We start from the raw sequence: 10371 nt of genomic DNA on the forward strand, positions 1-10371 counted from the left end.
AATAGGGGTTGAGGAAAGGAGCATCCCTGACTGTGTCTTCTGTCCTAAGCAGGGGTTTTAAAGCAAGCCTGACCCTGACCAGAGTTTGAGAGAAGCTAATGGGGCTCCTTGTGGTGTTGGGGAAGACAGGACCAGAGTGAGACTTGTTCTCTTAACACCAGGAACCACTTACAACTAGACTTGATGGTAAGGCAGTCTGTGACTCTCCTACTGCCACTTGAGCAGTCTAAACCGAAGCTGGAGGCAGAAGACTCCCTGTAAATGCTCACCTATGACTCTCAAGAGCAGACACCCCCACACCCCCAGCCCCTGTAAACACTAACAGACCTGTACCATCCAAGTTCCTCAGGATAAGATGAATGTTGAAAACATTTGCAGTTCAAAAACTGCAGTCCTTTTTTTTGTATGAAGATCTGGTTCCTGGTCAGCATTCAGGCCACTGTCTTCCAGGCACTGTTCACAAGTGTGGGTGCAGAAAAGTGGCTCCAGGACTTCTGGACCACTGCCATCTCTAGGGCTTGTTCTGTCACACATCCTGGTTTATCAGATGATTTTCCTCTTTGATACCTGGCAGAGTGAGGCTGGAGTAGCTGGAGGGACATTTCTCAGCTAGGACAGAGCCTTGGGCAACATGGATGTCATCGATTTCACATCCTCATCTACAGTGTCAAGAACCAGAGAACTCTAGACCTGATGGGCCAGGATTCCTCTTCTGCTTCTAGGGCCACATGTATTCCTAGATGATGAGTTCCATGCCCACCTTGGGGTGCAGACCCTCCTTCAAGTCCTCCAGGTCTGTGGTCTGGGGCATGGGCTTCAGTGATCTGTACTTTTCCAGGGTGTTTTTGAATGTGGTTGCCTGTGGAGAGTGTTGTCTATGAAATAAGTACTTCTGATATGGGGTTGCAAACATAGCATGCTTTTGGTGCAGTGCTTCTGGTGCAGTGATGTCTCAGCTATCATGTTTTAGCTGCACATGAGTGGACCTCAGCAATAAGCTCTCCAGATCTAGGATGTCTTGTTTTTTCCAGAAATTCACAAACTGGGAGGGCTAGAAGGGTGGAATCCTGTCAGGCATGATCTTGGAGGTGAGACTGCTGCAGGAGTCCAGGAAGGACATGTTGGCACTCTTCTCCTTGATAGAGGACTTGGGAAGATACAGCTTCTACTGCCCTGTGAACATCAAGGGCAGCATGAAGATACCTGAGCCCCTGGTCTTGGTGCTGGGGGAGACGGGTATCAACTAGCTGCAGCTGTTATGAATCAGGCCTGAAATAGTGTGACCATCCAGAGTCCCAAATGCTGGGGTGGAGGAGCAGCATTACCTGCTGAAGCTTGATGCTACACCAAGCTCTGTCATTGATACTGCCCTTCACAGACACTAGTCCAAGACAGTGGGATTTACTCATGTCCACCAAACATCTGGGTTGGATTCACTCAAATCCAGGGCTTCAGGAGGCTAGACCCTAGAGTAAGGATGAGAAGATTTTCCATATCCACCACCCACTTGTAGGGAAAGCTTGTTTTGGGTGGAGAACCCGCCCTTCCTTCAGGCTTAGGAAATTTTCCATGGTCTCTGTTGTGTGTGTTCTATCCAGAAGTAATGGCTGTGGCTGCTAAGAACTCTGCTTCTTTGCCCTCCTCTTCCTTCATGGCCATCTTCACAGTATTTAGATTCCCTTAGGAAAACTCCCATGTGCACCTTCCTTTTGATGGTAGTGTTCCAGTAATTCTTCACAACATTGTCTATTCTTCCCTACAATATCTTGGAGATCTCTGCCCAGTGGTTACCTAGAACACTGTGGGTCTCATAAAATGATGCTGGCAGGACTTCTTTCCTCCAGGTTTGAGGTGGTTGTGCCAGTGTTCAAAGAACTGTATTCCTGTCCTTTCAAATGCTTGGAAATGGGCATCTACTACTTAGTGCCATACTTCTTGACCAGTACAATAAATTTCTGATCTTACTGTTCTTTGATTTATGGTCCCTTCACAAGTTCTAGATTCAAAACCCTCAGCCACTAGTACTGGCATTTCTCTTCCAAGAGGTTAAAAGAGTGGCTGGCCAAGAAATTCCAGTCTTGTTTTCTGAATTGCCTCACCAAGGCCCTCAGCCACTCCTCTTCATGGATTCAATTTGATCTTATACTTGCTGACCCTCTGCTCCAGTACGTCTTAGTGTGTGTCCTTGTAGTTGTGAAGCTCATCCAGCTTCTTGCTACACATCTGCTGAGACAACTTCACCTGGCCTCACTGCACTGGCTTGCCTCTCTGTCCAGCCCAGAGCCCACAGCCAGGATCCCAGAGCCTGGGTCAGGTCAGTTGGCAGACTGCTCCTGCCACTGCAACTCCAGTGTGCCTGCAGAACATTCCACCCATCCTGAAGGGAATTTTTAGTTTTCTTAAAGACTTTACTTCTATAAATTTGTCATTATATATATATACAATGATATCATATATATATGATCATTTAAAAAAATACTCTATACCATAGTCAGTAAGAAAAATATTATAACATTAAAAAATCTAGGTATTTGAAATTATCTTAATATCGATTTTTTTACCATATTTGGTTGCATTATAATGCTTATGGAATATGGTACCAAGATCATCTGAGATGCTTGTTTAAAATTCGGATTTCTGGGCTACATTCTCACATATGTAGGTATGGGCTGGTGTTTAGGAATATTCAAATATCTTCTCGGGAGAGGGGTAATGGGGTTTTAATTTTTTTTCTTAAGAATCTGATAAAAAGATATGGTAAAACAAAACACATTTGGCATATTCTCTTATTAAAAATTATTTAACAAACATTCCTAATGTGATTACTTTGTACCACTAACTGATCAAAATACTTTATAAACTCATTTACTTTCCAAAACAACCATTTGAGATGAGAAATATTTATCTCTATTTTATGGATGAGAAAATTGAGATACAGAAATGTTTATTAAAAAAAACCCCAAAAATAAATATATAGGGGTAGAGAATAAAACAATGGTTCCCAGGGATGGTAGGGGATGAGATGTAGGTAAGAAAGTACAAAGTAATAAATATGTAGGATTAAAAAGTGTAGAAATATAATATTCAACCTGAAGACTATATAGTAAATAATGTTTCCTTACATTAGAGATTTTGGTTAAATGAGTAGATTTTATTCTTGTCACACACACAAAAATTGATTATCTATATGAGATGATGGATATATTAACTTGTGTCATTATAATAACTATGATAATATCTATATACATATAATCTCATTCATGTAGTATATCTTAAATATACACAATGCTATTTATTAAAGACAAAAAAAGGAAAACCTTTCTAAGATCATATAGCTAGTAAACAAAAGTCTAGATAACCCTTGGATCTGTACTTACTCCTTTTCTTCTATAAATATTTTACAACATTTAAATTGCTTCAATATTTTTGATCTTCTAATAAATATGCCTTCAGCAACACTAGATCACATGAAAAATAAAACACAAAAAGAAAAATTTTTAAATAATATTCAAATAGTAAAAGAAATTGGGCACTGCAAAATATTTAATCAGAAACATTTTAGATTCAGTTACATAATTGATTTATTTTCAAATATCACATTTCTTATTTCAGCATCACTGATTTTGTTCAGACATAATGACAGTGGAGATCTAAACTGGAAAAGATGAGCATACGTATACAAATCAAAAGGAAAAATCCATTTGTTCATCTAAGGAAAATGGAAATAGGGCCGAGATTTGGAAGTCGGGAACTGTGGGTTGAAGCACTTTTCAAACTTTAATGACAACCCTTATCTTAGTGTTCCTCTGTGTTGCACTGGCCAAATGGGTGATTTCCAGGGTTGTAAGTGGTGTTGTGACCCTGCTGTCATGCCTGATAATACAACGATTGATCATCTAATACAAAGCATAAGGGAAGTTGACTTCTGTAGAGATTAGAGCAACTACTATGAAAAATAAGTTTCATGATCATGACTCATCAAATCGTGCTACATATCTGGATTGATCAAGTCCCCAGAAGATAATGACCTATCCTTCAGCTTGAAGAATGACCAGAAGAAGAAACTATTAAAATAAAAAATGGTCAGGCTGGCAGCTTGTCTGTGAGGGAGAACTGAAAAAATGAAAGAGAAACTATACCTGAAAAACTGTACTATGACTCCCAAAAAATCTGTACCATGCCAAACCATAATCACAAAGTACTAAGGCTCACAGACTACAGAATTTTTCAGTCTTGAACACCAGTTCCTTCAGGCTCATAATTCCTAGAGAAGACCACAGCAAACTGACCTAACATCCACAACAGTAACTATGGACAGATGCACTTATTCTAAAGAAAAGTTCTTTAAAAGTTGACTATTCCAATTACTATTTAGTTTATAGATTTTGTCCAGTTCTTGCCAACACCATTCTACAACTAACTTTAGCCTCCAAATTTCCATAAATCTTCCTCCTGGACACGTTCCTTTTGAGACAGGCCATGTTCTCCCCATGTGCATTCTTCCTTTTTAGCCATTCTCTGGCTAGATGTCTTTAATGTCTTTGTTAACACAAAGTAAAATGCCCAGTAAACAGAAATAGAAAAGTATCCCCAGACATTCTTTCTCTCTTATTTTGTGAGAGACTGTATAGAGGAATATATATATATATACATATATATATATGTATATATATATATATGTATATGTATAATCCAAGGGGAGTTTATTCTCCTATATTGGCTAGTAATCATACTATTCGATGGTGCTGTTTTTTTTGCTGCTAAATTGGTGATTATAAGTTTGTGCCTGGGCCAGGTATTTAGCTCAGTGGTGCAGCCGCCTGCCTCAAATGCAAAAGGTCCTGAGTTCGATCCCTGGTACCAAAACAACAACAACAACAATAATAAGTTTGTGCTTATGGTCCAAATTAGCATAGTTAGTACGTCTTTCATGGGAATGTGAATTTGACCACATTCAATAATACTATTAGTATATTAATATTGAATCAGACTCTCTGTGCTCAATAGTAACTAATATATCATTTTTCAAAAGTTATTTGAGTATTAGAGATCTATAACTGTGCAGCGCTTTGCATGACAAATGTTCAATCTGTGCCTTACTCACTAGACAGCTACTAAAAGAAATTGCTTTGTCTAGACCTGTCACTTTGACATCTTCCCTCAGAGTTAAATTTACTTTCAACATCAAAGATGCAAGAAATAATTCCTCAAATTTTATGTATCAGAACTCATTCCCCATCTCTATCTGTCTCTGTTCATACATGTAAACACTACCTCTACACACACACACACACACACACACACACACACACACATACACACACTTTTTCCCTTTAGAAATGTAACTTGTTTTAGTATATTACTTTTAACTAAGGGGACTAGTAAGAAGTTGTCTTTGAATTATTTGTCACTGATAAACAAGAAGTTGTGTTGTATTGGCTTTCTTATGTCATTTGATATAAAAATATAACTCTGGAAGTAAAAGTGATATTAGTGATTGTACCAGTTAATGTTTCCTAGAGAAATAGCCAATAGTAGATACAGTTACTAACTTTAGATCCAAATTTCTCTAATTCCTTCTTTCTTCTCCTGAACACTCTCTCTCTCTCTCTCTCTCTCTCAGAAAGGGTGGTTGACAAGACTTTTTTAAAAGTACTTTTAGAAAGGAAATATGCTGACTTGACCATGAAGGCTAACAAGTCTGAAATCCATAGGGCGTTCTCCAGTATAAAAACTCAGGCAGAAAGATTAAAACTAGACCTATATCTCCCACCATGCACTAAACAAAAATCAAAATGAATTAAAGATCTAAATATTAAAATAGAAACTCTGAACCAGTTAGAACAGAAGTTAGGTAAAGCCCTTGAAGACATCGGTGTAGGAAAAGATTTTATGAACAAAACCTCAGTTGCCCATGAACTAGCACAAACAATCAACAAGTGGGATCTCTTCTTATTAAAAGGCTTCTGCACAGCAAGAGAAACCACCAACAGTGTGAACAGACAACCCACAATGTGGGAAAAAATCTTCACCTGCTCTTCCTCAGAAAAAGGTCTACTATCTCGAATCTATAAAGAACTTAAAAAGATCAGACCTCCCAAATTTAAAGACCCAATCTGAAAATGGGCATCTGAAATGAACAGACATTTCTCAGACAAAGAAGTAGAAATAGCAAATAAATACATGAAAAAATGTTCAGCATCACTGGTCATTAGAGAGATGCAAATGAAAACAATGCTGAGATTCCACTTCACTCCAGAAAGAATGGCTGCTATCATGAAATCAACTAATAACAAATGCTGGCAGGGCTGTGGGGAAAGAGGAACCCTGCTCCACTGCTGGTGGGAGTCTAGAATGGTGCAACCACTGTGGAAATCAGTATGGAGATACCTCAAAGAACTAGGACTGGAAGTCCCATTTGACCCCACTATTCCACTGCTGGGGATCTTCCCCAAAGAATTAAAAGAATCATACCACAGTGATATATGTACTCCCATGTTCATAGCAGCACAGTTTGTAATAGCTAAAATTGGAAACAGCCCAAATGCCCATCAACTGGAGACTGGATAAAGAAAATGTGGGTTTTTCTTATAAAATGGAGTACTACTCAGCCATAAAAAATGAGAAATTAGAGACATTTATAGCTAAGTGGATGCACATTGAGGCAATACTCTTAAGTGAAATAAATAGGACACACATGTATAAATACCGAATAGTTTCTCTGATGTGAGAGACTGAAAGTGTAAATAAGGACTAAATGTATAATAGGTTATGTGAAATAGGAAGAAAAGGGGCAAAGGGGAAGGAGATGGGAGGGCTAGGGGAAAGGATAGAAGGGAATGGGATTAATATGAGAAAATGGAAAAATAGGAACAAAATCTTTGTAAATAGGGAGGACTGGAGGGGTTGAAGGGAGGGCTGGGCAAGGGTGAAAAATAAGAACCAAGAGAGATTATGTAAAGGTGCAAATTTTCAATGATGAATGTCATTATATTGTATACCTAAAATGTACCAATGATTAGAATGAATAATCGATAATGCAAAATAGGAAGAAAAGGTCCAGAGGGTTAAGGGTAGTGGGAGGGGCAGGGGAAAGGAAAGAAGGGAAAGGAAAAATGATGAGAAATGGAAAAAAATGGAAATAAAGTCTTTGTAAATAGGGAAGGCTGGAGGGCGTGAAGGGAGGGCTAGGAATGGGGAAAAATAAGAAAAAAAAACCCTCAGGCAGGAAGTGATGCTCTAGTGTTGACACAGATCTCCTTGTTCTCTAGGAAACCACAGTACCTAAGTATTGTTCTTAAAGCTTTCAACTGTTTGGATGAGACCTACTCATATTCTTAAAGGTCATCTCTTTTCCTTAAAGTCAACTGATTTTAGATATTAACCAAATCTGCAAAATACTTTTATAGCAGCACTCAATCTTTGATTAAATATGTGGGTAATACAATCTAGACAAGCCAGCCCATAAAACTATCTATCATAATAGTCATCCAAATAAACTCAACTAATTTTATACATGGAAGGTCACCTAGATAATACATTTATGGCATATTAGAATTGCTACCTTAATTGCTACCTATTCATACCAGATTGAGAATTCTTACCAATTTTAAATCTCAAAAACCTTGATTTGCAGCGGCGGCGGCCAGCGCGGGGACGGAGCAGCCCTGCCTCTCAGGTGGCCGGTGTCTAGGCTGCAGGGGCTCGGTGGGTCGTGGCTAGGAGGCGGTGATGGATGCTGGAGGGACGTCCTCCCCGCCGCTGGGGGGCCACTGCGTGGAGATGAGCGCCTCCGCTTAGGTCGCGGCCCGGGTGCCCGCTCTGCCCCCGGGCCTGGCGCCTGCCCTACTGCCGGGTTCTGCCGTGCGGGCCCTACATGTGGAGATGCCGTCTCAGCAGCGACGTCTTCGACATCTTCGGAATATAGCTGCTCAGAACATTGTTAATAGAAATGGACATCAGCTCCTTGATACCTACTTCACACTTCACTTGTGTAATGCTGAAAAGATATATAAAGAATTTTATGGAAGTGAAGTGGTTAAGAATTCTTTGATTCCAAAGTGGCGGAGTCTTGATTTTGGAATAATGCCAGATCGACTTGATACATCTGTGTCTTGCTTTGTAGTGAAGATATGGGGTGGAAAGGAGGACATCTACCAGATGCTGATTGAATGGAAAGTCTGTTTGGATGGGCTGAAATACTTGGGTGAGCAGATTCATGCCGCAACCAAAATGAAATAATTTCTGGGCTTAATGATGGCTACTATGGTGCTCCATTTGAACACAAGGGTTATCAAATGCTAAGAAGACAGGCCGGGGATTTAGCTCAGTGGTTTCATTGCCTGCTTCGCAAGTGCAAGGACTCGAGTTTATCCTCAGTACCAAAAAAAAAAAAAAAACTGTGTCAAACGCTCAGAAGAATATTCTTCAGGTGGATCAGAACTGTGTTCATAATTCTTATGATGTCTTCTCTTTGCTACGGCTTCATAGAGCCCAGTGTGCAATTAAACAGACTCAGGTAACTGTTCAGAAGATTGGAAAAGAAATTGAAGAAAAACTAAGACTCAAGTCTACAATGAGCTGAAAAAAGAAAGTGAATGCCTAAAATTAAAATTTTTGGTGCTTCGAAATGAACTTTAAAGACAGAAGAAAGCTTTGGGACAGGAGGTGGCATTACTGCATAAGCAACAAATTGCGTTACAGGATAAAGGAAGCGCATTTTCAACTGAGCACCTCAAGCTTCAGCTCCAGAAGGAAGCCCTAAATGAGTTGAGGAAGGAGTGTACTGCAGAAAGAGAACTCTTTCTGAAGACTAATGCTCAGTTGACAATTCGTTGCAGGCAATTACTCTCTGAGCTTTCCTACATTTACCCTATTGATTTGAATGAGCATAAGGATTACTTTGTATGCAGTGTCAAATTCCCTAATTCTGGAGACTTCCAAGCAAAAGATGATGGAAGCCTTGCTGTTGCCCTTGGTTACACTGCACATTTGGTCTCCATGATTTCCTTTTTCCTACAAGTGCCCCTCAGGTATCCTATAATTCATAAGGGTCTAGATCAACAATCAAAGTTAATATCAATGACAAGCTGACTGAAAAGGAAAGAGAGTTCCCACTATATCCAAAAGGAGGAGAGAAGTTACAGTTTGATTATGGTGTCTACCTTTTAAACAAAAACATAGCACAGCTAAGATATCAACATGGACTAGGGACTCCAGACTTGAGGCAAACCCTTCCTAACCTGAAAAACTTCATGGAGCATGGACTAATGGTCAGATGTGACAGACATCACACTTTCAGTGCAATACCTGTTCCAAAGAGACAAAGCTCCATGTTTGGGGGTGCAGATGTAGGCTTCTCTGGGGGGATCCCATCACCAGACAAAGGGCATCGAAATCGAGCCAGCTCAGAGAATGAGAGACTCCAGTACAAAACCCCTCCTCCCAGTTATAACTCCACATTAGTGCCACCAGTGACCACCATCCCTTCTGTGGGAGAATCCGAGAGAAAGACAGCATTTCTGTCCTCCTCCTTGGATACCTCCTTGGACTTCTCCAAAGAAAACCAGAAAAAAGAAGTGGATTTCAATGATAGCTTGAACAGCAGCCATGTGAGTGTAAACACTAGCCGAGAACCAGGAGAAGCCCTCTCTGGGCACCTGGCCACAGTCAATGGCACTCTGCTGCCCGGTGAGCAGGCTGACTCTGTCAGTGTCCAGCTCCCAGGTTAGTTACACCCACCTCAGGAGCAGAGCCCTGCTGTACCGTGGAGCAAGCAGAAGAAATCATCAGGCTGGAAGCCACAGGCTTCACCACAGGCGACCAGCTAGAAGCATTTAACTGCATTCCAGTGGACAGTGCCGTAACAGTGGAGTGTGACGAACAAGTTCTGGGAGAATTTGAAGAGTTCTCCCAGAGGATCTATGCACTGAATGAAAATGTGTCCAGCTTCCGCCAACCATGCAGGAGTTCTGATAAGTGAAGGGAGCAGACAGACAGGAAGACCAGGGCAGGATCACTGCCCAAAAGGAGAATAAAGCTACATTTACTCTTTTTAATAATTATGACACAACATGAATATTAATGGAGGATATTCCTCGGAAAAACAGACTTTGGGACTAGAGGAGGGACTCAGGATCATTGTGATTCCATGGGCCAGACAAAGATTTTTGCTTTCAGGGTTTGCTTTTCAGGCCTGATCATTGTTTTAAGGCAAAAGTCACTCTCTAGTTGAAAGAGCTTATAGTTCAAGTCACCTTATAGGCATTTGTCTGCTTTTCATTTACACTTATATGTTATGCTCAGAGGGAAGATGATAATATATAAATAATATAATGAACTCACCTTTAGTTTCTCATAACCATTTGCCTT

General features: G+C 40.3%; 3 pseudogenes; 1 reads left to right on the forward strand and 2 right to left on the reverse strand.

Moving 5' to 3' along the window:
- Positions 1 to 278: 278 nt before the first annotated feature.
- On the reverse strand, positions 279 to 1409 carry LOC147822517 (myb-related protein B pseudogene; annotated as a pseudogene).
- Positions 1410 to 1555: 146 nt separating this feature from the next.
- On the reverse strand, positions 1556 to 2229 carry LOC147822518 (myb-related protein B pseudogene; annotated as a pseudogene).
- Positions 2230 to 7782: 5553 nt separating this feature from the next.
- On the forward strand, positions 7783 to 9982 carry LOC101714499 (UV radiation resistance-associated gene protein-like; annotated as a pseudogene).
- Positions 9983 to 10371: the final 389 nt, after the last annotated feature.

This window comes from Heterocephalus glaber, unplaced genomic scaffold (genome assembly GCF_053883595.1).
Source record: "Heterocephalus glaber isolate CG9 unplaced genomic scaffold, H.glaber_assembly_v1.0 deba00001613, whole genome shotgun sequence".
In the NCBI taxonomy this organism is placed as follows: Eukaryota; Metazoa; Chordata; class Mammalia; order Rodentia; family Bathyergidae; genus Heterocephalus; species Heterocephalus glaber.